Raw genomic sequence first — 27,997 nt, 5'->3', positions numbered from 1 at the left:
GTTTGTAGAACAACACTGTCTTTATATACCCACTAGCTCTCCTAGTCATTCTCACAGCAGGAGAGAGCTATAATGTACTTCAGTTTAGAACCATGCAAGATTTGGGGACCAGAAAACTACATTCTGAAGAAGATCTTGATCTGGGTAGCGTTTCCCTACATAGAATTGTTTTAGTGTCGCCAAGGCACCAGGAAAACCCTAAGTATAGATTTTTTTTTTTTCTCACTTGCTTATGTCTGAGGAATATGTTTTCTCCTTAAGACAAGCTTTTCAATTATTTAAGATCTTCATTTTTAATGAAACACAAATCCCATTAGGAGATATTTTAGGTTACCCATCTTGTAATAATACTGTAGTTACCCCAATTCAGGTTTCAATTGTTGAGTGGGAATAGATCAAAATGATGCTAGTTTTCATAGTTTTGAGAAGCCGCCCTGTTAAAAAGCTAAAGCAGGGTTCTGACTGAGCAAAATGTAACTCAAGGGACTTTTATACCCTATAAAAAATGGAAGTAGCTGAGGGAAAAATTAGAATGGATAGGAATAGAATTAGGTGATTAAGGACAACTCTACATGCACCATATGTGTGATAGAGAAGGAAATAATGATAGTAAAATTCCTTTGAAACAAGCTCATCACCTTCTGGATTTTAGTGCGGGATTATTAAAAATTAGTTGAGGTTTAAGTTTGCCCCAACAATATCTCCACAGGAGTACAGGTGGTATTTTAGTATTAGCATCCTCAGAATAAAGAATGACAGTGACATATAAAAGGCATCAAAAATTATCATTAAGGATCACTTTTCCAAAATGAAATATGTACTAATTATATACATTTTAGCATAATGAATTTCCTAGATTCATAGAAATAAGTAAAAGAACAAATGAAAAGAACAAACTGAGAAAAATGCCAAAACTAATAAGAAAGCCTGTGTCGCTGTTAATTTCCCAATGAGAATTCAGATGAAACAGAGATTAATTATGATCAGTATTCAGGTTCAGTGCATTTAACATTTGTGTTATATTATCTTACTGTGACTTTGTTGTCATTGCCTTAGTAACTAATGATTCTGAGAAAGTTGTGCTTTAATTTGTTTATATATCTTTTTGGTGAGAGTATCTGTTCAGTATTTTGTTCATTTTTGTTGTTGTTAATGTTGTTTTTACTATTGACAAAAGCTTCATGTATTTTGGATACATGTTCTGTGTCATATATATGAATAAATGGCTTTCAAATATTTTCTTTATATTTTATGGAGATGTTTCTCTCTGATGTATTTACTCTTACTGTTCTAGTTATCTTTTGCTACATAAACACTTTTTCAAAATTACATGACTTAAAATAATGACCATTGATCCATTTTTTGCTATTGTTTTTCTTCTTCATGTTGACTGAAGTCATAACGAAATATTCAGTTGAAAGATGGGCTAGGCTCTACAATCTCTCATGACAGGTACCAAGATGATGTAACCCTCCCTCTGATTTACTCACAAATCTTTCCTCTCCCTCATGCCTCCCCCTGCTAGTAACCAAACTATTAGATATAAAATAAATAAGATACAAGATATGATGTACAAACAGAGAATATAGACTATATTTTGTAACTATATATGGAGAATATAGAATATGGAATCACTAAGCTATATATCTGAAACTAATATAATATTGTGTTCCAACTACATTTCTATAGAAAAAGGAAATGTTCAATATTTCTAATTATGCAAATCTAGTATGGATAATATCAGACAAATTATTTAAGAAAACAAAAATTAAACCTACTTAGAAAATCATTAAACCCACCAAAAATTTTTAAATGAGTCATCCTTGCATGTATGAACAGTCAGTAAGGAAAATCCCAAATCTAATATGTTTCTATCCTTTGTACAGTATTATCCACTTTAACAGACAGAAATACTTAGCAATAAATGTTTAGAAAGCAGTTAGCTTTGCAACTCCTGTATTAGCAATTTTAGAAAATAAAGATAATAAAAGCAAAACTTTTTCCTAAAGACTTAAATGCAGTAGCCATATTTATGGAAAAATACAACATAATTCAACAAACAGCATGACAAAATTCAACATCCATTTATGATTAAAACTCATAAAAAATAATAAAAGCTATATATGACAAACCCACAGCAAGCATCACCCTCAATGGTGAAAAATTGAAAGCATTTCCCCTGAAATCAGGAAGAAGACAAGGGTGCCCACTCTCACCACTACTATTCAACATAGTTTTGGAAGTGTTGGCCACAGCAATCAGGGCAGAAAAAGAAGTAAAAGGAATCCAGATAGGAAAAGAAGAAGTGAAACTCTCTCTGTTTGCAGATGACATGATCCTCTACATAGAAAACCCTAAAGACTCTACCAGAAAATTAATAGAGCTAATCAATGAATACAGTAAAGTTGCAGGATATAAAATTAACACACAGAAATCTCTTGCATTCCTATACACTAACAATGAGAAAACAGAAAGAGAAATTAAGGAAACAATACCATTCACCATTGCAACAAAAAGAATAAAATACTTAGGAGTATATCTACCTAAAGAAACAAAAGACCTATACATAGAAAACTATAAAACACTGATGAAAGAAATCAAAGAGGACACAAACGGATGGAGAAATATACCGTGTTCATGGATTGGAAGAATCAATATTGTCAAAATGGTTATACTACCCAAAGCAACCTATAGATTCAATGCAATCCCTATCGAACTACCAACGGTATTTTTCACAGAACTAGAACAAATAATTTCACAATTTGTATGGAAATACAAAAAACCTCGAATAGCCAAAGTAATCCTGAGAAAGAAGAATGGAACTGGAGGAATCAGTCTGCCTGACTTCAGACTCTACTACAAAGCCACAGTCATCAAGACAGTATGGTACTGGCACAAAGACAGAAATATAGATCAATGGAACAGAATAGAAAGCCCAGAGATAAATCCACGAACCTATGGTCACCTTATCTTCGACAAAGGAGGCAAGGATATACAATGGAAAAAAGATAACCTCTTTAACAAGTGGTGCTGGGAAAACTGGTCAACCACCTGTAAAAGAATGAAACTAGAACACTTTCTAACACCATACATAAAAATAAACTCAAAATGGATTAAAGATCTAAATGTAAGACCAGAAACTATAAAACTCCTAGAGGAGAACATAGGCAAAACACTCTCTGACATAAATCACAGCAGGATCCTCTATGACCCACATCCCAGAATTTTAGAAACAAAAGCAAAAATAAACAAATGGGACCTAATGAAACTTAAAAGCTTTTGCACAATAAAGGAAACTATAAGCAAGGTGAAAAGACAGCCCTCAGATTGGGAGAAAATAATAGCAAATGAAGCAACAGACAAAGGATTAATCTCAAAAATATACAAGCAATTCCTCCAGCTCAACTCCAGAAAAATAAATGACCCAATCAAAAAATGGGCCAAAGAACTCAACAGACATTTCTCCAAGGAAGACATACAGATGGCTAACAAACACATGAAAAGATGCTCAACATCACTCATTATCAGAGAAATGCAAATCAAAACCACAATGTGGTACCATTACACACCAGTCAGGATGGCTGCTATCCAAAAGTCTACAAGCAATAAATGCTGGAGAGGGTGTGGAGAAAAGGGAACCCTCTTACACTGTTGGTGGGAATGCAAATTAGTACAGCCACTATGGAAAACAGTGTGGAGATTTCTTAAAAAGCTGGAAATAGAACTGTCATATGACCCAGCAATCCCACTTCTGGGCATACACACCAAGGAAACCAGATCTGAAAGAGACACGTGCACCCCAATGTTCATCACAGCACTGTTTATAATAGCCAGGACATGGAAGCAACCCAGATGCCCATCAGCAGACGAATGGATGAGGAAGCTGTGGTACATATACACCATGGAATATTACTCAGCCATTAAAAAGAATTCATTTGAATCAGTTCTAATGAGATGGAGGAAACTGGAGCCCATTATACAGAGCAAAGCAAGCCAGAAAGATAAAGAACATTACAGTATACTAACACATATATATGGACTTTAGAAAGATGGTAATGATAACCCTATATGCAAAACAGAAAAAGAGACTCAGATGTATAGAACAGACTTGTGGACTCTGGGAGAAGGCGAGGGTGGGATGTTTCAAGAGAACAGCATTGAAACATGTATATTATCTAGGGTGAAACAGATCACCAGCCCAGGTTGGGTGCATGAGACAAGTGCTCAGGCCTGGTGCACTGGGAAGACCCAGAGGGATGGGGTGGAGAGGGAGGTGGGAGGGGGGACCGGGATGGGGAATACATGTAAATCCATGGCTAATTCATTTCAATGTATGACAAAAACTACTGTAATGATGTAAAGTAATTAGCCTCCAACTAATAAAAATAAATGAAAAAAAAAAAGAAACAGCATACACATTAGATCATGTGATGAAGTCACAGATTCAATTAAATGTCCTTGGATGATATTGAGAGAGTTAATTCTTAAGTAGGTTGATAGTCACATATTTTCTTTAATCCCAGAGCTAATGATTACACAAAGCAACTCATCTTGCTCAAGGGTGTGCTTCTCCTTAAGCTCTGTACTAATGATTATATAACAACAATGCATCTTGCTTAAGGACATATTTCTCCTTCTTAACAAGAACCTTCTGACTAATCTTGTTGTCTTAAGACCTATGTTGTGGGAGTGGGTCTGGTAAGACCTTTCTATTGCTAGTTTTAACCTTGTTAACTTAAGATGTATGTTGGGGGGTCGGTTTGGTAAAAGTACATTAGGGTTTGATAAGACTAGTGAGGGGGCACTCTCCATCCCCTTCTGATGTCTGTGCCAGAAGGTTTCCATGGAATAGAACTTTTCACTGGAATAAACTTCTGGTTTTCACTGGAATAAAACTTCTGCCACACAAAAGCTCTGAGTGGTCAAGCCTGGACCCTGGTCCTGAAGCTAAATCTTCTTTGGAGATCACAAATCTAACGTTGTTCACTGTAAGCTATCAGTATGAGATTAAAAGATGGGAATAGGCTGATGTTTGGTTTTGAAGGCTGCGTTGAAAGGCAACATTGACATAAGTGTTAAAAAAATCATTATTCATAATAGATAAAGAGTAGAGACAAGCCAGCATTCATCCTTTTGAAGAATGGATCAATAAAATGTGTTGCATCTATAAAATGCAATATTTTTGTGCCATTTAATGAAACAAAATTCCAATGCATTCAGCAACATGACTTAACCTTAAAGACATTTAACTGAAGAAAAGAAACCTGACAGGAGACACACACACATAGACAGACATTATTTCATGATTCTTTTTATGTGAGATGGCCGGAATATGCAATTACATAAAATCAGAAAGCAGATTAGTGGTTGCCAGAGCTGGGGGAGGGAAGAAGAGGTAGTGACAGATGTTAGTATGAGTGTCTTTTTGATGCAAATGTAGATATGTAGATGCAAATGTATCCAGAAGTAGATAATGGTGATGGGTGAGCAACCTTGAAAATATTTAAACCCAAAGAACTATTTATACAAATAGAATGAGTTTTATGGTATGTGTGTGTGTGTGTATATATATATATATATATATATATGTATGTATATCTATATTTTAATAAAAATAAATGCAATCAAAGTGTAGTAATATCCCCACATGAGGTAGTTATGGAGAGTACTTCTAAAACACATTGAACAATCCAGAGAATTTGGAGAAGAAGGATCTACTTGATCTTTGCTAGATTTGCCCTGACTGGAGAAGGAGAATATTGATGGAGGTGTCCACGACACACCAGCACTTGCCAGTCTCTGCCACCAGCGGAGCAGCAGCAGGGCCTTTGCCGTCCGCCTCCGCGGAGACCGAGCGCTGTTCTGCTGCAGCTGCTGACCTGCGACCCCCCTGAGGGGGGTTCGGGGCTGAGACTGAGGCACTCCGTGCCCCAGGGAAACTGGTGGGACAGGCCTTCAGACAGATATTTTCAGGAACTGACTTTATGATCCTAATCCTTGCATCTCTTCATATCTAGAAAATTCCTAAATCCCTGCATGGTGACATTAGCTCCTTACTTAGCAGGAAACCTTTTGTAAAATAAGCACTTGATTGCACTGAACTCCCCTGTCATCAAAATTTTATGTACTGACTTTCCCCCAGTGCCTCTTTGGAGAAATCTCTCAGAACTCCCTGAGATGTTGTTTCCCAGGCTGCAGCCCTCATTCTGCCCCAAATAAAATTTAACTCAAAGCTCTCAAGCTGTGCATCTTTTTGAGCAGATAGAGGGTAACTGTGAGGAACACCTTAAATACCTTGTGCAGTCTTCTTTATACCATAGATTAATTTGGTGACAATATTGAAGCATAAAATTTTGACTTTGCTAAGTTGTTTCTGAATTCACAGGGCTATACACAGAAATAAATTTAATGATGTGTTTGCATATTGTCAAAACCTACATACACTAGCACAGGGATTTGAGTCCCAGTGGGCCTGGTAAAATAAAAGCCTATCTGGTTATTCAGCTACCCAAGACCTGCTCATCTCAGTTAGGTTTCCAGGTAATGATTTCAAGACTCTAGAACAAATAGCTACTGTTTTGGGAAAATAAATTTGTAAGTAAAACATTTTATGCCTGCATACTCAGTTAAATAAATTATATAATTTAATGTCCAGAAATAATATTTTCTTCTCAGAACTGTCAGAATCTGCTTGTACTTATTAGCATCCATAATATGACTATCAATTTATTTTGATGTTAATTCACAGGAAAATCTTCACTTCTTTTATCATCAGAATGGTATATCGATAAATTTAAGGATTTCGTTGTTGTTGTTGTTAGTTTTACCTTATTTAAAAAGTAATGTAGGTAGCACTTTAAAAATTAAAATGTGCAAAATTCACGTTCATGTGAATCCCGTGTCATAAGGTCTAAAGAAAAGCTCCTCACCTATATTCTATTCTTATGCGCATTGCTGCTGCTAAGTCACTTCAGTCGTGTCCGACCCTGTGCGACCCCATAGACGGCAGCCCACCAGGTTCCACCGTCCCTGGGATTCTCAAGGCAAGAACACTGGAGTGGGTTGCCATTTCCTTCTCCAATGCATGAAAGTGAAAAGTGAAAAGTGAAAGTGAAGTCGCTCATTCGTGTCCTACTTGTAGTGACCCGATGGACTGCAGCCTACCAGGCTCTTCCGTCCATGGGATTTTCCAGGCAAGAGTACTGGAGTGGGGTGCCATTGCCTTCTCCATCTTACGCACATTAGAGACTTTGTAATAAACATTCTAACACAACACACATACACACACTAGACAGAGAAGCCAATGTATCTCAGAAGCATTTATTGTCACTAAACCTGTTTCCACTTGGATGCTATCAAAGTCCATTCAAAATCCAAAGAGATAGAGCAATATGTTTTAAATTATGCTGTTTACATTTCCTTTTAGTTCTTTGACTGTTTTAGAGATTCCATCTTTGGCACCAGACACTCAAAAAACAGGTAATGAGTCGTGTGGTAAAGCAGTAATAAATCTCAAGAGAAAAGGTGATATTAATTATCACATGTCTCATTAGATATTAGAGACTAGTACCAATAACATCTTCATTGTTATTAGTGTATGTTGTAATAATTTATTCTAATGCTAATACGTAAATATTCTAAATTGTTCTTTAAGTGACATAAAAATTGTAAACACTTTTGTATGCCTGAAGGTTTTTCAAGCATAGAAAATACTAGTCCCTCTTATAGCCTGGTGTTTTCTAACATTGTTGTTTTTTTTCACATTGTTTTGATGATATAATGAGACATTAATGCATCCAAATATTCTTCTTGAAACAAGAAAGGTTATGCTCAGAGTAATTAGTTTGTAGATTGTAACATACCTTGGGAACAACATGTAGATTTAGAACAAATTCCTCAAGTACCTATCTCACATATTTATATTGTTAGCAGGTAGATAGCAATGCCTCTTTAAAGAGTGACTATTGACCAAGTCATTTTCTGAGTACAAAATGAAAATTGCAGAAATAAATTGTGTTCTTCCTTATAAATATACTGTAAACGTCCAGAAGTGGTACACATGTCTGTGTCGTTTCCTTGATAATTTCCTCAAGAATTTAGAGAACAGCATAGAAGAATAGAAAAAAAGAAATTGCTCATCCTTAACTGAATTCATACTTTCTGGAATTACTGATGACCCTGGGATTAAAGTAATCCTATTTATCCTGTTTTTTCTTGTTTATCTCATTAACGTTCTGGCAAATCTTGGAATGATTATTTTAATTAGGTTGGATCCTCAGGCTGCACACACTCATGTACTTTTTCCTCAGCCATTTCTCTTTCTGTGACCTCTGCTATTCAACAGCAATTGGTCCCAAGATGTTGATAGACCTTTTAGCCAAAAACAAATCAATCCCCTTCTATGGCTGTGCTCTGCAATTCTTGGTCTTCTGTATCTTTGCAGATTCTGAGTGTCTCCTGCTGGCAGTGATGGCCTATGACTGGTACAAGGCCATCAGCAGCCCCTTGCTCTATGCGGTCAGCATGTCCAGTGGGGTATGCTCCCTGCTCGTGGCTGGGGTTTGCATGATGGTGATGACAGCTGCTCTGATACACATGACATTAGCATTCTGCTTATGCTTTTGTGACTCAAATGAGATTAACCTTTTCTTCTGTGACTTATCCCCACTTTACCTTCTCTCCTGCTCTGATACATGGGTCAATGAGTTGACATTATTCTCTGTTTTTGGCTTTATTGAATTAAGCTCCATTTCAGGAGTCCTTGTTTCTTATTGCTATATAATTCTAGCAGGCTTGAAGATCCACTCTACAGAAGGGAGGTTCAAAGCTTTCTCCACCTGCACCTCCCATCTAATTGTTGTGGCAATTTTCCAGGGAACTGTACTCTTCGTATCTTTCAGACCTAGTTCTTCCCACACTCTAGGTCAAGACAAAATTACCTCATTGTTTTACACCTTTGTGATTCCCATGTTAAACCCTCTGATCTATAGCCTATGGAACAAGGATGTGAAAGGTGCCCTAGAAAAGCTAAAATATAAAAGAAGGTTTTAAATATTTATATTTGGCATATGTGCACCCATGCATTTTATTTATAGCATAAATAAATTATTTACTGTAAAATTATTTTGAATGTTACAAGAGAAACAAAGATGCCTCCAATAATTTAATAAATAAAATAAGTATCCATTCTAAAGCTCAATTTTAAGAAATGTTACATACTTCATTATGTGTCTAAAATTTATAAATAATATCCCCTCTATTTAGAAAGACTTTCAACCTTTCTAGTTTTGCTAAATTTTTGTCCATTCTTTAATTCAAATATCAATTTACTGTTCTTTTAGTGCATTATGTGTTTACTAAATGAAGTCTGAGCATTTAAGTGTTTTGTGTTCCATAGCACTTTGAATAGTTTCTATACTAATAAATCTTATTATCTGTTTGAATAATTAACATTAATTACATACATATCAAATAATTCATACTAACCTCAATATCATCATTAAGTAAAAACAATAGGCAATAGATATAAAGAAAATCCTAAATCTAGTTTTTTTTTATAAAGGTTTCATCAAATGGAGATTAGAGTGTAAAATAGAAATGATGCATGTTGTGATAGGAGAAGAAAGCAGGCAGAGGCCTGACAATTATAGGGGTCTTAAGGTGGACAATTCCATGACTTTTTAGAAGTAAAGAAGTTTAAGGAAGGAAAAAATTAATTCTGCCCTCCTTGTACATGTTGGCAGATCTAATAACTAAATTTATATGAAAGAGATTAACAAGAGGAAAAAATGTTTAATTACATACATAGGTGGAATCCATATAACATGAGAGATTTCAAAGACAAGTAAAAGGAGGTATACATAATCTCATTTTATCTTTACATTTTAACCATATATAACTTTGACAAAGGAGAAAGTGGTAGGAGCCTGAAAATGAAAAGAAATGGAAGGCCATTCACCAGGAGGTGAAAAGAGCAAATGTTTGGTAGACAAACGTTTCCTGGGAGGCACAGAAACACTGAGTCATAGAAAGAAATTTTAACAGAACTTTTTAGTTTCCTCCTTGTCTAGGAGACCTAGTTCATACTATCCTGCAGTCCCCACCTATGATAGTAGTTCCTTCTTTGAAACATGAGATCTATCTAAATTACTTTAGACAGCTAAGGGCAAGATAAAAAAAAAACAAAAAAACCTTTCTGTGTCATTTACATCTACCCACAGGAACTGCTGCCCACTACCTTTCCGACCCCAACCCTACCTGGCTCCCTTTCCCTGCAGCCAGTACCAGCTCCTTCCCTGCTGACCTCCAATCAAACCATGTAGATTCCTACCATGGCCTCCACACTGCTCTTTTTTTCACCTAGGTATTACCTAAAATGATCTCTTGTTTATAATAAGTCAGCATTCAAGAAATATGCATGGAATGAATGAATGAATAACCATAAAATGGGGATACCCATAAAGTCATAGGATTCTTGTAGGATTTAATAAGAAAATATATGTAAAGTGATTAAAATACAAGTATTTGGCACAATGAAAATTACTCAGCTCAATATAATGGCCATACCAAAAAGCCATATTTTGGGGCGGCAAATTTTGCTCCCTTATAGAATCACAATTTTGAAAACATGGATTAATCTTGAATTATGTTAAGTGAAATAAGTCAGACAAAGTAAAGACAAATGCTGTATAATCTCCTTTATATGGAATCTAAAAAAGCTGAATTCAAAGAACCTGAGTAGAACTCAAAGAACCCTCCTTGGTCTAGAGGAGGTGGGGGAAGGGGATATTGATGTTGCTCAAATTGTCCAGATTTTCTGTTATAACATGAATAGTTTCTGGGGATTTAAGGCACAATGTGATGACTATAATTGACAATGCTGTGTTGTACATTTGAAATTTGCTCAGAAAATATATCTTAAGTTTTCCCAACACAATAGAAAAATGAAAACTATGTGAGATTTGCTGTTGTTGGTTAGTCCCTAAATTGTGCCCAACTCTTTTATGACCCTGTGGACTGTAGCCCACCAGGTTTCCCTGTTCATGTGATTTCTCCGGTAAGAATACTGGAGTGAGTTGGCATTTCTTTCTCCAGGACATCTTCCCGACCCAGGAATTGAACCCGTGTCTCTCTGCATCTCCTCAACTGAGGGTGGATATTACCCACTGAGCCGACTGGACAAAGAATCCACCCTCTTCAGCATTTCCACAAGCTAGCAGTTAAGTACTTGAATAATGTGTCCGAACTGCTATGGTGACACCACTCATTAGCTATAGAGTTAATCAAATGATTGTTAAGGGGGCTTAAATTCAGTCGCTTAGTCATGTCTGACTCTGTGCTACCCCATGGACTGCACCATGCCAGGTCTCCCTGTCCATCACCAACTCCTGGAGCTTGCTCAAACTCAAGTCCATAGACTCAGTGATGCCATCCAACCATCTCATCCTCTGTCATCCCCTTCTCCTCCCGCCTTCAGTCTTTCCCATCATCAGAGTCTTTTCCAATGAGTCAGTTCTTTGCATCAGGTGGCCAAAATACTGGTTCCGGTTTCAGCATCAGTCCTTCCAATGAATATTCAGGACTGTTTTCCTTTAGGATGGACTGGTAGAATCTCCTTGTAGTCCAAACGACTCTCAAGAGTCTTCTCCAACACCACAGTTCAAAAGCACCCATTCTTTGGGGCTCAGCTTTCTTTATAGTCCAACTCTCACATCCATACATGACTACTGGAAAAACCATAGCCTTGAATAGATGGAACTTTGTTGGCAAAGTAATCTCTCTGCTTTTTAATTTGCTGTCCAGGTTAGTCATAACTTTTCTTCCAAAGAAATTAAGCATCTTTTAATTTCATGGCTGTAGCCATCATCTGCAGTGATTTTGGAGCCTAATGGGACTAAAATGCATCATCAATTCTCTATAATACACATATCTTGCTTTTGCCTCTCTAAAAAGAGGGAAAATTATGAGTCATAATAAGTCTTTACCACCCGAGTCAATCATTGTTCTAAAAAGATATAGTGCAAGTATAAAATAAGTGCATTTCCCCTACTTTTCATTTCTAATAGTTGTGAGTGGAATCCAAGTATCCCTACAAACTGAATCAAATCTTGCATTAATCAAAAATAATTGATTTTAGGTACTGATTTTTAAAAATCTGTTGGCCTTTCATGCATTGTTTTGACATTTCTTCATATCCTTTCATTACTGGAAATATTCCTAAATGACATGGGAAAGGTGAATATTTCAAAAAGGTAGAAACAAAATGAATGATAGGAAGATGTAAATTACTAAGTGGGGAAATCTTTTAATTCACTGGATTTCTGCTTTGACTAGGTAACTAGTCAAAGTGTAAGATGCACAGTGTAACTGTGCAGCTTAAAATAAACATAATCTGTATTTTTCTTCCTGTCAGATCAATATGTTGACAATAGTGAAGAAATAAAGCTCAAATTTTGCAAATTTTTTTTCACTGTTTTCACAGGGAAAAATGCAGAGCAGAAAATATAATTAACCAAATGTTAGCAAACACTGAGCCAAGGGATGGAAACTTCATAGGTATAAGTCCCAAATGCTACCAGGCAAAATAAAAGGTTAGCTGTTTGTTTTTTAAGGCATCAGTAGCAAGGACAGAAAGACCTGCTCATTCCAGGTATGTTCTTGAGTTTCCAGACTTAAGAATATAGGAGAAAAACTTACCATTAAAAAAATGAGAGATTTATAAACTTAATGGTCAAAAAATATTTTCTTCTCAGAACTGGAAGAATCTGTCTCTAGTATCTATAAGATGATTGTTTAATTATTTACTTTTAATTTAGATTCACAGGAAAGCCTTTATTCTTCATCATTAAGGAAGTATATATATACATTTTAGTCTTTTTTCTAAAATTTTATTTACAAAAGAATTTAGATACCACACTATAAATAGCAATATGTGCAAACAATTCTGTGTAAATCATATGCCAATATATACTTAAAGAAAATCTGTCACCAATATTCTAATTGTTATATCAACAGAGACGTGCATATATGCAGACACGACACATGCAAATACATACAAGGAGGAGACTATATTTATTAGAAGTGTTTATTATACCTCATCCCATTTTCTTTTTTTCTTTGTTTTAATATGAAAGCCAATCTAAAGTCAAAGAAATGAAAATAAGTGTGTTAAATTCTGTTGCTTTCATTTCTTTGTATCATTTTTCTTTGACTGGTCAAGGAATTCATCCCCTGGCACCAGGGTGCTGCAGAGATCGGTAATGAGTACTGTGGCAAAGCAACAGCGCATTTCTATAGTAAAGGTCAATAATACTTATTTCATGTCTACAGAATGCTGAAGGAAACTTAGACTAGGACAGTAACATAGTAATTTTCATTATGAATAGTTGCTGATATGCTCTAGAACAAATAGAAAATCTTTTTAAACCTACATTATCTGAGCTGTTTTTGAGAAACATTAACAATGGTAACACTTTTTTGTGTCCAAATAAGTACTTCTAGAGATGGAAAATGCCTAATCCTGTAACTGACAGCCAGGTCTGTCAAACATTGGTGTCTCTTCTATGGTATTTTGAACATAGAATGAAACATTCATCTAATTATACCTCCATAGATAAGAAAGCAAAAATCTAGAAAAATGAAAAACTCATAAACTTTTATATACATCATGATGACATGCAGACTTAGATAAAACTTTTTCAATATGTATTACAGTTTTTTTTGTTTGTTTTTATTTTTCCAGGTAGGTAACAATGTTCCTTCAAAAAGTAGGTATATGATTGGGTAATTTTCTGAGTATAAAATGACATTTACACAAAGAGACTGTGTTCTCCTTTGCAGATATTTTGCACATGTCCATATGTTCATCTATAGTTTTCCTGATCACTTTGTCAAAAATTTAGATAATAAAAATTAAAGTATGGAAAAAGAATATTGCTCCTCTGTGACTGCATTCATTTTCTTGGGGATTACCAGTAATCTGGGAGGGAAAGTGACCTTATTTGCCATGTTACTTGTTTATCTTATTAATCTTCTGAGAAATCTTGGAGTGATAATTTTGATTAGAATGGATCCCCAGCTGCAAACACCAGTGTACCTTTTCCTCAGCCACCTCTCCTTCTGTGACCTCTGCTATTTCACAACAATCAGATCTAAGATGCTGGTTGACCTTTTAGCCAAGAACAAACCAATCCCCTTCTATGGCTGTGCCCTACAGTTCTTGATTGCCTGTACCTTTGCAGATTCTGAGTGTCTCCTGCTGGCAGTGATGGCCTATGACCAGTACAAAGCCATCAGCAGCCCTTGCTCTATGCGGTCAGCATGTCCAGCAGGATGTGCTCCCTGCTCATGGCTGGGGTTTACTTGGTGGGGATGACAGCTGCTCTGATACACATGACATTAGCATTCTGCTTATGTTTCTGTGGGGCAAATGAGATTAACCACTTCTGTGACTTACCTCCACTCTACCTTCTTTCCTGCTCTGATACACAGGTCAGTGAATTGACAGTGTTTATTGTTTTTGGAGTTATTGAATTGAGCTTGATTTCAGGAGCTCTTGTCTCTTACTATTATATCATCGTAGCAGCCTCAAAGATCCATTCTGCTGAGGGGAGGTTCAAAGCTTTCTCCATCTGTGCCTCCCACCTAACTGCTGTGGCAATTTTCCAGGAACTCTGCTTTTTATGTACTTCAGGCCAAGTTCAATCTACTCTTTAGATCAAGACAAAATGACATCATTGTTTTACACCCTTATGATTCCCATGTTAAACATTCTGATTTATAGCCTGTGGAACAAGGATGTGAAAAATGCCCTAAAAAACTAAAAAATAAAAGATGATTTCAAATATTTATATCACATATATGCATACACATATAGTAATTATTATTTTTGCAAAATTATATGGTATGATACATGAGAAACATAATTTTATCAAATTATTTAATAAATGAGTATTTATACTAAAGTTCAGCCATAGGACATTGTTACAGTTTTCAAAACTTGTCATGCTTCATTATATGTCTTGACCTTATCTCTGAAACTCTCTCTGTGCAAAACTTGCTGGCTCTTCAAATTCTATCATATTTTTTGTGTGTATCCATTCATTCAAGCATTATTATTTCAAGTATGTTAATATTTATCAACTATTTACTGTTTTTTTGTCTGCCTCTAATTGCTTTACATTTCTTAAAAAATCCATTAGTTTGTACAAAAATGGACCTTATAATTTAGATAAATAAACATTTTTTAACTAACTATGCATACAATTCATAGTAAAGTTTACAACTTTCATTAGTCAAAAAAATAAATAAAAACTTAGGGTGAAAAATATGTCAAAACCTTCAACTGTGTGGATCACAAAAAACTGTGGAAAATTCTGAAGGAAATGGAAATACCAGAGCATCTGACCTGCCTCTTGAGAAACCTGTATGCAGGTCAGGAAGCAACAGTTAGAACTGGACATGGAACAACAGACTGGTTCCAAATAGGAAAAGAAGTATGTCAAGGCTGTATATTGTCACCCTGCTTATTTAACTTTTATGCAGAGTACATCATGAGAAACGCTGGGCTGAAAAAAGCACAAGCTGGAATTAAGATCACCGGGAGAAATATCAATAACCTCAGATATGCAGATGACACCACCCTTATGGCAGAGAGTGAAGAGGAACTAAAAAGCCTCTTGATGAAAGTGAAAGAGGAGAGTGAAAAAGCTGGCTTAAAGCTCAACATCCAGAAAACTAAGACCATGGCATCTGGTGCCGTCACTTCATGGGAAATAGATGGGGAGACAGTGGAAACAGAGTCAGACTTTATTTTTTTGTGGTCCAAAATCACTGCAGATGGTGACTGCCACCATGAAATTAAAAGACACTTACTCCTTGGAAGGAAAGTTATGACCAACCTAGATAGCATATTAAAAAGCAGAGACATTACTTTGGCAACAAAGGTCTGTCTGGTCAAGGCTACGGTTTTTCCATTGGTCATGTATGAATGTGCGAGTTGGACTGTGAAGAAAGCTGAGTGCCGAAAAATTGATGCTTTTGAACTGTGGTGTTGGAGGAGACTCTTGAGAGTCCCTTGGACTGCAAGGAGATCCAACCAGTCCATCCTAAAAGAGATCAGTCCTGGGTGTTCATTGGAAGGACTGATGCTGAAGCTGAAACTCCAGTACTTTGGCCACCTCATATGAAGAGTTGACTCATTGGAAAAGACCCTGATTCTGGGAGGGATTGGGGGCAGAAGGAGAAGGGAATGACAGAGGATGAGATGGCTGAATGGCATCACCGACTCAATGGGCATGAGATGGGCAGGAGTTTGTGGTGGACAGGGAGGCCTGGTGTGCTGCGATTCATGGGGTCACAAAGAGTTGGACACAACTGAGTGACTGAACTGAACTGAACTGAGGGTGAAAAATCTAGGAAGAAATGTCAAAACACAGTATGAAGAAGAAAGGTTTTCCTGAATGGAGATATTAATTGTAAGATCCAAAAATAATTTGGAAAAGGAAAAGATTCTAGAAGATGATTTGATACTTACAGAGGTCTTGAGTTGAGCTGCTGTATGCCTTTTGAGGGGATTTCCAGTGGCTCAGTGGTAAAGAATCTGCCTGCCGATGCAAGAGATGCAGGAGACTTGGATTCAATCCTTGGGTCAGGTAGATCTGCTGGAGTAGGAAATGGCAACTTGCTCCAGTATTCTTGTCTGGAAAATTTCATGTACAGAGGAGCCTGGTAGGCTGTGGTCCCTGGGGTCACAAAGAGTCAGATGCGACTGAACACACAGACACACACATACACACACCTTTTTAGAATTAAGAAATCCAAAATTGAAAGCAATTTAAAGTGCCTTCATAAATTGTATAGTTTTCTTTAATAATTAGCTATCAGCTCCTCCCGTTCTAGGCTCTGATTAAATGTTCCTTTTCGTAGTTCACAGACAACCATTTTCTTTAGTCATTCTATTTAATATCATATTGCTTGTGAAATCATGGCCTACGGTATGAGATTGTGAGCAATCTTTGCCCAAGGATTCTGCATTCCATTTGTATTATCCAAAGCACTTACCTAATGTTTGGGACACAAATGGAGAAAGAGAGAGAGAGAGAAAGAAGTAAAGAAAAAGGAAGGAATAAAGAGTAGATAACATTTGTGAGTTTTTATTAGACTTCAGTAATTAACAAAATCAAAATTAACTGAAGATATTGTATGTGGCTTGAACATATGTGTGTGTGTGTGTCTATATATATATATATATATATATATATATATATATATAATAAATTTTAAGAAAGAATATAAAATTGTTGGAATACTAGGGTGCTGATCTAGAAAGAAGATACATATCACACTAGAAGTAAAGAACATTCATCTGTATACATTCTTAATATGTATATATCTTGTTGGTTTCTGCTCTGGAATCTGATGCTAAAGCACTGAATCAGCATGTCTAAACAGTACAGATATATTTGAAGAAGCATGCAAAATTCATGCACTTATTTATTACAGTTGTAGAAGTTAAACACCACTGTTTTTTAGAATTTCTAGCTATCATTGTAAAGTGTCTTTGTGCAAAAATGTTTCAGAATGAAATTAAAGCCCAAGCAGATTCTCTGGCTTCCACAGGGGGCATTCATGAGAAGCTGACCTCTTCCACAGAATTAAAATACTGCAGGGTTTTTCACCTGTATTATGTTTCCTCAATTTACACACAATATTTTAAAACTGTTATTTATGAGCAGAAACATGGTAGAAATCATTTTTTGAGATATATTGTCCAAGAAAAATGGAGTGTTGGTGGATTGCTGCTAATTTAGAGAATATAGATGTGTAATCTGGTTAGGTAATCTCTCTCCTTTTGACTGCCCTGTATCAGAGCATCTAAAGATACATTTGATCTACATACTGGTTGTTATTATGAGATCTAGTAGATGTGAAATAAAGGCAAGAATATTTTAACTCCTATAAATGGAATTATAAAATTAAAATTGACTTATTCAATTGTCTGTGGGCCTCTCACCCCGATTTACCAGTATCTCCCTGGAAGGAATTTGTACACATAGATGTACCTCAGCTTTTATGACTATCCTAGGTATATGGTAGAGATTCTGCCTGGAATGTTAGAGACTTGGGTTCAATCCCTGGGTCAGGAAGATCCCCTGGAGAAGGGAATGACTACCCACTTCAGTATTCTTGCCTGGAGAATTCTGTGGACAGAGGATCCTGCTGGGTTATAGTCCATGAGTTCACAAAGAGTCTGACATGACTGAGTGACTAACATTTTAAGGGTCAACACATCTCCAGATCATCTGACTCTGACAGACAGTAAGACTTTCATTCAAGAGTGTCACAGAAAATTGAAGCCATATCAAACATTTTTCCAGCCACAACAGTATAAAACTAGAATATAATTAGAGAAATAAGTTTAAAAATTTGCAAATTAGTGGAGATTAAACATATCCCTGAACAACCAGGAGTTCAGAGAAGAAATAAAAAACTAATTTGAAAAAATATACTGTCACAAATGGAAATTAAAAAATGTCATGCCAAAAATTAGAGGGCAATAACAAGCTACAACAAACACAGTTTTTTTTTTCATTTATTTTTATTAGTTGGAGGCTAATTACTTTACATCATTACAGTAGTTTTGTCATACATTGAAATGAATTAGCCATGGATTTACATGTATTCCCCATCCTGGTCCCCACTCCCACCTCCCTCTCCACCCGATCCCTCTGGGTCTTCCCAGTGCACCAGGCCCGAGCACTTGTCTCATGCACCCAACCTGGGCTGGTGATCTGTTTCACCCTAGATAATATACATGGCTCAATGCTGTTCTCTTGAAACATCCCGCCCTCGCCTTCTCCCACAGAGTCCACAAGTCTGTTCTATACATCTGAGTCTCTTTTTCTGTTTTGCATATAGGGTTATCGTTACCATCTTTCTAAATTCCATATATATGTGTTAGTATACTGTAATGGTCTTTATCTTTCTGGCTTACTTCGCTCTGTATAATGGGCTCCAGTTTCATCCATCTCATTAGAACTGATTCAAATGAATTCTTTTTAATGGCTGAGTAATATTCCATGGTGTATATGTACCACTGCTTCCTCATCCATTCGTCTGCTGACGAGCATCTAGGTTGCTTCCATGTCCTGGCTATTATAAACAGTGCTGCGATGAACATTGGGGTACACGTGTCTCTTTCCGATCTGGTTTCCTCGGTGTGTATGCCCAGAAGTGGGATTGCTGGGTCATATGGCATTTCTATTTCCAGCTTTTTAAGAAATCTCCACACTGTTTTCCATAGTGGCTGTACTAATTTGCATTCCCACCAACAGTGTAAGAGGGTTCCCTTGTCTCCACACCCTCTCCAGCATTTATTGCTTGTAGACTTTTGGATAGCAGCCATCCTGACTGGCGTCAAACACAGTTTTTTAAGAGGCAAGTTCGTGGTGAAAAAATGCTTACATTAAGGGAAAAAAAAAAAAAAACCAGAGCTACCTTTTATACACCCAAGGAATTAGGAAAGCAAAACATGCTGTCAAAAGTTAGTAAAAGAAAAAAATAACAAAGATCAGAGTTCAAAGAAATAGAAAAAGGCAATCACCATAAAAGCTGTAGATTTCACCTCAGTTCAGTTCAGTTGCTCAGTCATGGCCGACACTTTGTGACCCATGAGCAGCAGCACGCCAGGCCTCCCTGTCCATCACCAACTCCCGGAGTCCACTCAAACCCATGTCCATTGAGTTGGTGATGCCATCCAACCATCTCATCCTCTGTCATCCCCTTCTCTTCATGCTCTCAATCTTTCCCAGCATCAGGGTCTTTTCCAATGAGCCAGCTCTTTGCATGAGGTGGGTAAAGTATTGGAGTTTCAGCTTCAACATCAGACCTTCCAATGAACACTCAGGACTGATCTCCTTTAGGATGGACTGGTTGGATCTCCTTTCAGTCCAAGGGATTCTCAAGAGTTTTCTCCAACACCACAGTTCAAAAGCATCAATTCTTCTGCACTCAGCTTTCTTTATAGTCCAACTCTCACATCCATACTTGACCACTGGAAAAGCCATAGCCTTGACTAGAAGCACCTTTGTTGCCAAAGTAATGTCTCTGCTTTTTAATATGCTATCTAGGTTGGTCATAACTTTCTTTCCAAGGAGTAAGCGTCTTTTAATTTCATGGCTGCAATCACCATCTGCAGTGATTTTGGAGCAAAAAAAAATCAAGTCAGCCACTGTTGCCACTGTTTCCCCATCTATTTGCCATGAAGTGATGGGACGAGATGCCATGATCCTAGTTTTCCCAATGTTGAGCTTTAAGCAAGCTTTTTCACTCTCTTCTTTCCTTTTCATCAAGAGACTCTTTAGTTCTTCTTCACTTTCTGCCATAAGGGTGGTGTCATCTGCGTATCTGAGGTTATTGATAATTTTCCCAGCAATCTTGGTTCCAGCTTGTGCTTCATCCACCCAGTGTTTCTCAGGATGTACTGTGCATATAAGTTAAATAAACAGGCTGACAATATACAGCCTTGACGTACTCCTTTTCTTATTGGGAACTAGTCTATTGTTCCATGTCCAGGTCTAACTGTTGCTTCCTGACCTGCATACAGATTTCTCAAGAGGCAAGTCAGGTGGTCTGATATTCCCATCTCTTTCAGAATTTTCCACAGTTTATTGTGATCCACATAGTCAAAGGCTTTGGCATAGTCAATAAAGCAGAAATACCTGTTTTTTTGGAACTCTCTTGCTTTTTCGATGATCCAGCTGATGTTGGCAATTTGACCTCTGTTTCCTATGCCTTTTCTAAAACCAGATTGAATATCTGCAAGTTCACAGTTCCCGTATTGCTGAAGCCTGTCTTGGAGAATTTTGAGCATTAGTTTACTAGCGTGTGAGATGAGTGCAATTGTGCGGTAGTTTGAGCATTCTTTGGCATTGCCTTTCTCAGAGATTGGAATGAAAACTGAACTTTTCCAGTCTTTTGGCCACTGCTGAGTTTTCCAAATTTGCTGACATATTGAGTGCAGCATTATTTTTTAGGATTTGAAATAACTCTACTGGAATTCCATCACCTCCACTAGCTTTGTTTGTAGTGATGCTTCCTAAGGCCCACTTGACTTCACATTCCAGGATGTCTGACTCTAGGTGAGTGATCACACCATTGTAATTAACGGGGTCATGAAGATACTTTTTGTACAGTTCTTCTGTGTATTAATAAAATGGAGGGAAAAAATAGCTAAATTTACCAAGAATAAGGGAGAAGTCTCAAATAACTAATACTATAAATGGCAGCAGGGATATGACCCTTGATACTTCACAAAAACCAAAGATCATAAGAAGCTACTATGAACAATATAAATCCACCCCCCTAAAAAAAAAAATCAAATGACTTAGAAGAAATTGTTAAATTCTTAGAGCATAACAATCTACATAGCCTGAATGATGAAAAACTAGAAAATCTGAATAGACCACTTACTAGTAAGGAGATTTAATCAGATATCCAAAGCTTCCCCAAAAGATAAGTTCAGGACCACATGGCTCCATTGGTGAATTCTAGCATTTAAAGAATTAATATTTTTTAAACTTTTCAAAAAAAAAAAAAAAAAAAAGAAGCACAGGGAGTACCTCCAAACTCATTTTATGAGCCCAGCATTACCTTGGCTCAATACCAGACAAAACACAACAAGGAATGAAAATTAAGGGTCAATATTCCTGATAAACATGAATGCATAAATCTCTAACAAAATATTGAAAAAAAAATCAAAACTGTATTATAAAGATCATACATTATGATCAAGTGTTATTTATTCCAAGCATGCAAGGACAGGTCAACTTGTGCAAGTCAATTAATGTGATATACCACATTAACAAACACAAGAAAAATTAATATAGTCATCTCAAGAAATGCAGAAAACAAATGACAAATTTGAAAATTTTTCGTGATAAAATTCTCAGCAAACCAGTTAGAGAGGGAACCTATCTCAGTAAAAATAAAGGACATATATGTCAAACTCAACTTATATCACATTAAACAGTGAAAAGGTAAAATCTTTCCTTCAAAGATGAGAAACAAGACAAGAATTCCAACCCTTGCAAATTGCATTTAACATTTTCTTCAAAGTCCTAGCCAGAAGAAATAGGAAAGAAAAGAAATAAAAGTCATCCAGTTGGAAAAAGAAGTGAAATAGTCTCTTTGCAGGTAGCATCATATAGTATATAGAAAATATTACATTTTTCAACATCATTTCAGTTCACTCTCTCAGTCACGTCTGACTCTTTGCGACCCCATGAATCGCAGCACACCAGGCCTCCCCGTCCATCACCAACTCCCAGAGATTACTCAAACTCATGTCCATCGAGTCAGTGATGCCATGCAGCCATCTCATCCTCTGTCATCCACTTCTCTTCCTGCCCCCAATCTCTCCCAGAATCAGGGTCTTTTCCAATGAGTCAACTTTTCACATGAGGTGGCCAAAGAATAACAATACCAATAAATAAATTCATTAAATTTCAGGTATAAAATAAATACAAAAAGAGTTGCATTTCTATACACTTAACAATTATTTATCAGAAAGATAAATTAAGCAAAAAAAATCTCATAAAAATATTTAAAATAAACTTAACCAAGAGGTGAATGAACTATACACAGAAATTGTATTGATGAAATACAGGAACATTGTACTGCTGAAAGATACTGAAGAAGACAAATAAATGGAAAGGTATTTCATTCTTAAGCATCAGAATAATTATTATAGCTAGAATACCTGTATCACTCAAAACAAGCTACATATTCAATATTTCACAAGATAAAAAAAAAAAAAAAAAAAAAAAACCCTAGAGATATGGAACCAAAAAGGATGCTTAATAGCCAACCAGTCTTCAGAAAGCAAAGCAAACCTGAAGGCATCACTTTTCCTGATTTCAAACTATATTATGAAGACACTAATCAAAAGAGTATGATATTGGAATAAAACAGACACATCAATCAATGGAACGAATAAGCCACATGGTTGGTAAATGTACAATTATGAATCCAATAATATACAATGGAGAAGATAGTCTTTTTTAATAAATGGTGCTGGAACGACTAGATAGCTGCAGTCCAAATAACGAAACTGTGTTGCGTTGCTCAGTCGTGCGACACCATGGACTGTAACCTGACAGGCTCTTCCATCCGTGGCATTCCCCAGGTAACAATACTGGAGAGGGCTGCCATTTCTTTCTCCAGGGGATCTTCCCTACCCAGGGATCCAACCAGGATCTCTTATGTCTCCGAAATTGGCAAGCGGGTTCTCTACCACTAGCGCCACCTGTACTCTCCTTATTCCATTTACAAAAGTCAACTCAAAATGAGTTAAAGACTCGAACATAAGAATGGAAACCATAAAACTTCTAAACAAAATACAGGAGGTAAACTTGACATCAGTCTTGGAAATCAGTTTTTGGTTTGACACTGAAATATACACACAAAGTAAAAAATAATTAAGAATAAGCAATAAAAAGTAAAATAACCATTTTAATTAATGTATTAATTTTAGAATTTAACAGGATGAATGATAAGATAAAATAATTAAATAGAAAGTTTGTTTTACTTTCATTAGATGTCTAATTTGAGTGGAAGATGGTGTAGACTTAGAGTAACTTAGGGAATCATAATATTAATATCATTTTACCTTTCTAATATTGATCAATTTGAAGCAACTGCAAAGAAGTAAAATTTGGCCACCACTGAAGTGGTTGCATCAATCACAGGGGAAAATACAGAAGTAGAAATCTAATTAATCATATGTTTGCATAATACAAAAACATGAGTGTAAAAGCTTTGGAGATTTACTCCCAAATGTCACTATGAAAAATTAAATGTGATTTGTGTATGTTGTTCAGTTACCAGGAGCAAGCGCCAAAAGGCTTGCTGATCACAGGTAGGTTTCTAAGTAACCAAATATAAGAGTGAAAAATAAAATACTTTATATTTGAAAAAATAAGGAATAAATTGTTTAGAAAATTGTAGATAAATTTCTTTTGCCTATTTTCTTTAGTCATAGTCTGCAATCTCTTTGCAAAAAAATGATGTTTCTTTTAAAGCAAGGGAAAAAGGATTCATTTTGATTAGATAAGTAAAAGTTATATTAATTTAGTTAATAATCAAAATTAAGAAGATAATCATATTTTTAACCACTGTGAAATGGTATATGTATACTTAAGACTTTTTTCAATATTTCACCAGTCACCACTGATATATACAAATACAAATTCAGCCTGGTATAAACCATATATTGTATTTACTTATTTAAAGCAAAATCAAACTATCATTCATATTCCAGTTTTCATATATTAACAGGGAAACAAAAATACATACACACACATGTACACACAAATAGAAGGCAATATATCAAAGATATGTTTATTGCTCCTTTTTCCATCTCTATTTTTAATGGATGTGTGTTCATGCTAAGTTGCTTCAAGTTGTGTCGCACTCTTTGTGACCCTATGGACTGTAGGCCGCCAGGCTCCTCTGTCCATGGGATTCTCAAGCAAGAACACTGGAGTGGACGGTCATGCCCTCCCATAGGAAATCTTTGCAACCCAGGTATGGAGCCCCTGTCTCAGGCACCGCCTACCTTAGCAGCCACCTGGAATAAATGAGGCTAAAATCTAAAAGGCTGTGTTGATCCCACTTGTTAGAATTTGTTTGGCTGATCAAGAGACAGATCTGTTGACCCCTCACCACTCCTGCATGTAAGTAACAATAATGTGGAATATATCTAGATAAAAACTTATGAAATATCTAATGTCTCAAAAATATGAACACTAATTTAGACTGAGAATAGTAATATCATATTGTTTATTTTAAATTCCAAGATATGCTCATTGTGCAAGTTTAATACACAATCTTGAGCAAATTATTATTCCTTTTTAAGTTTTATTTTTCATTGGAAGGTAATTGCTTTACAATGTTGTGTTGGTTTCTGGCATATGATTCTTAAATAACTCAAGAAGTATAACCACTTTTATGCTCAATTGGATATTTATCTTATAAATATAAGGTTGTATATTCCAGTTTTGTGTCTTTAATTTGGGTGTTGCTTTCATATCATATTAACCTGTAGTGATCTCTAATCTCATGATTGATTGCTGAGATAAAGCAGTAAAGTTTCACACAATTCACATACCTTACAGATGACATCCAAATTGAGGATCAAATTGTCAAAATCCTGTTAACTTTTGTCAACAACATACAATGAGACATCTCTAAGCTATGTTATGAGGATAAAGGATATAAAAGATATAATGCATTGTAATATATCTTTTCTTATTTACAGATTATATTTTTCCAAATGTCAAGAAGAGTTAAACCTTTGATCTCACTCTTTTTTTTTTATGATTTCTGGAGCATTTTAGAAGAGTAAAGAAGAATGGATGGAGAAAATTGCCCTTCCTTGAGAATTCATTCTCTTGGGAATTAATAATGACTCTAGAATCAAAGTGACATTTACCACATTTCTGGTTGTTTATCTCATTATTCTTGTTGTAAATCTTGGGATGATCATTTTAATAAAAATGGACTCCCAGCTTCACATGCCAATGTACTTTTTCCTTGGTCACCTCTCCTTCAATGACCTGCTAATCCACAGAAATTGGACCCAAGATGTTGATAGACCTCCTTGCCAAGAACAAATCAATCCCCTTTTATGGCTGTGCTCTGCATTCATTGATCTTCTGAACCTTTGTAGATTCTGAGTGTCTCCCACTGGCAGTGATGGCCTGTGACTGATACAAGGCCATCAGCAGCCCCTTGCCCTATGCAGTCAGCATGTCCAGCAGGGTGTGCTCCCTGCTCATGGTTGAGATTTATATGATCAGCATTGTGGATGCTTTAATTAATACAATATTAATATTCCACCTGTGTTTCTGTGAGTCAATGAGATTAATCATTTTTTCTGCTATGGTCCACCTCTTTCACTATCTTGCACAGACACACAGGTCAATGCGTTAGTGATATGTATCATTTTGGGCTTCACTGAACTGAGTACCCTCTCAGGTCTTTCTGTGTCTTACTGGTACATCATCCTAGCAGTGGTAAAGATCCACTCTGCTGAAGGGAGGTTCAAGGCTTTTTCCACCTGCACCTCCCACCTAAGTGATGTGGCAATTTTCCAGGGAACCCTGCTCTTCATGTATTTCCAGCCAAGTTCATCCTACTCTCTAGATGAAGACAAAATGACCTTGTTTTATACCCTTGTGACTCCCATGTTAACCCCCCTGATTTACAGCTTAAGAAACAAGCATGTGAAAGAGGCTCTGAAGAAGCCTAAAAATAGAAAGTGGTTCCATTGTAAAGTTGTAGGTATATGTTTTTCTCCTACTCTTACACTATGATTTAAGTCAAAATTGTTTTGATTCCTATGGTGTGATCAATAAGTATTTTTTAATTATGTTCAAGTCATTCCAAAATGTGCTGTTTCCTATATACTCCATGCTTCCATTTTATGTCTTGAACTTACATTTAAGACTCCCTACTTGTGGAAAAGTTCTGAACTGTTAGTTTGCCAGGTTTTTGCTTCCTCTGAATTTAATGGTAAATCTAGCAGTTTTTACACAAATTAATCTTTTCTAATGGAAGTGATAGGTGTTAATTAGATAATTATTCACGTTATTTATAATTAACTATATTTGTACCACAATGTAAAGACTGAACAACATAAACCCAAAGCACATTGTTCAAATGTTTTGAAGAAAGCTAAAAATTCCTTCTTGAAAATGAACACAACTAGTTTGGTATCTAAGAGATAAGTAGGAAGTAACTGAGAGATGAAAGTCAGCAGAGAAAGTATTCTGTGAAGATGGTTGGACAGTTAGAGTGACTGTGAGGTGGGACAAGACCATGTCATTTAAGGAAACTCTGTATCCAGGTTGGAGTGCCGCAATTTGCAACCTAGTCACCTCCTCCAGGGATTTTCCGTCTCTCCTGCAAGCTATGAGCTTGATTCACACACCAGCCTGTGCTTCAGATCATTGGTGTATCTGTTTTCTAAATTATTTCCTTCAATGTGGGGTTATGAACATCCTGATTTTAAGGACTGTCACCCAGGAGATATATAGCAAGTGGGTAAGTGAAAGAATGAAAGAGAGAAAAGGAGAAAGAAATAAGTTAATTTTATTGAAAATTTATTCATAATAAAGCAAAAAAAAAAAAAACCACAAAAATTAAAGATAGCTTTAAATGCATGTGCCTTAAACACATGTTTTGTACCTTATATCTGCTTCCCAGATGGCACAGTGGTAAAGAATATACCTGTCAATGCAGGAGATGCAGGAAGTGCAGGTTTGATCCCTGAGTCAGGAAGATCCCCTGGAGAAGGGAAAGGGAACCCACTCCAGTATTCCTACCTGGATAATTCCATGGAGAGAGGAACTGGCAGGCTACAGCCTAGGGGATCACAAAGAGTCAGACACAACTGAGCACAAACTCACACACACATACACGCATCTTATATCTAAGTACATAAACTGGTTGTGAATACTAAAAGTAATGGAAAGTTAAAGACATCCAGATGATTTTTTTTTTTTAATAATTAAACCAAAGAACTCTTCTCTGGTTAGAAGATATTTGAAAACTTCACATAGCTCTACTCTAGTTTGCTGGTGATTGAATCGCTGAAAGTGGCTTATTTAGTATTTAGACATAAGCATTCATTTGAAGGACCCTGTAAGAATCAAGTGCATTCTTGAGTGTTTTCTACAATAAAACAAGCCAAAAATAATTTGGTACCTAAGTCTATTCAAGTGCCTTCATAAGACGCCTTTGAGTGAAAACATTTTAGATTAAAGCCCAAGTAGGAGAATAGGTGGTAGACTCCAGGGTAAAAGCTTTTCTAGGATTCTGAGACAGGTAGGGGGATGTGTCGAGGTATAGAAAAATGAGGGGATATTTCTTTTATTTATAATATTTTCTCAATCCTTTTAAATGTTATTACCTTTTGAAATGTTTATCTGCTGTT

At 36.2% G+C, this 27,997-nt stretch overlaps 3 pseudogenes; all 3 read left to right on the top strand.

Moving 5' to 3' along the window:
- The first annotated feature begins 5,762 nt into the window (after positions 1–5,762).
- On the top strand, positions 5,763–9,051 carry LOC110129682 (olfactory receptor 5W2-like; annotated as a pseudogene).
- Positions 9,052–13,918: 4,867 nt separating this feature from the next.
- Positions 13,919–14,822, top strand: LOC110129675 (olfactory receptor 5W2-like; annotated as a pseudogene).
- A 10,589-nt stretch (positions 14,823–25,411) lies between these two features.
- On the top strand, positions 25,412–26,375 carry LOC110129681 (olfactory receptor-like protein OLF2; annotated as a pseudogene).
- The last annotated feature ends 1,622 nt before the right edge of the window (positions 26,376–27,997 follow it).

Source organism: Odocoileus virginianus, chromosome 24 (assembly GCF_023699985.2).
Source record: "Odocoileus virginianus isolate 20LAN1187 ecotype Illinois chromosome 24, Ovbor_1.2, whole genome shotgun sequence".
NCBI lineage: Eukaryota > Metazoa > Chordata > Mammalia > Artiodactyla > Cervidae > Odocoileus > Odocoileus virginianus.
Note: the sequence above shows the minus strand (reverse complement) of the source record. Positions and strands in the feature narration are given on the sequence as shown.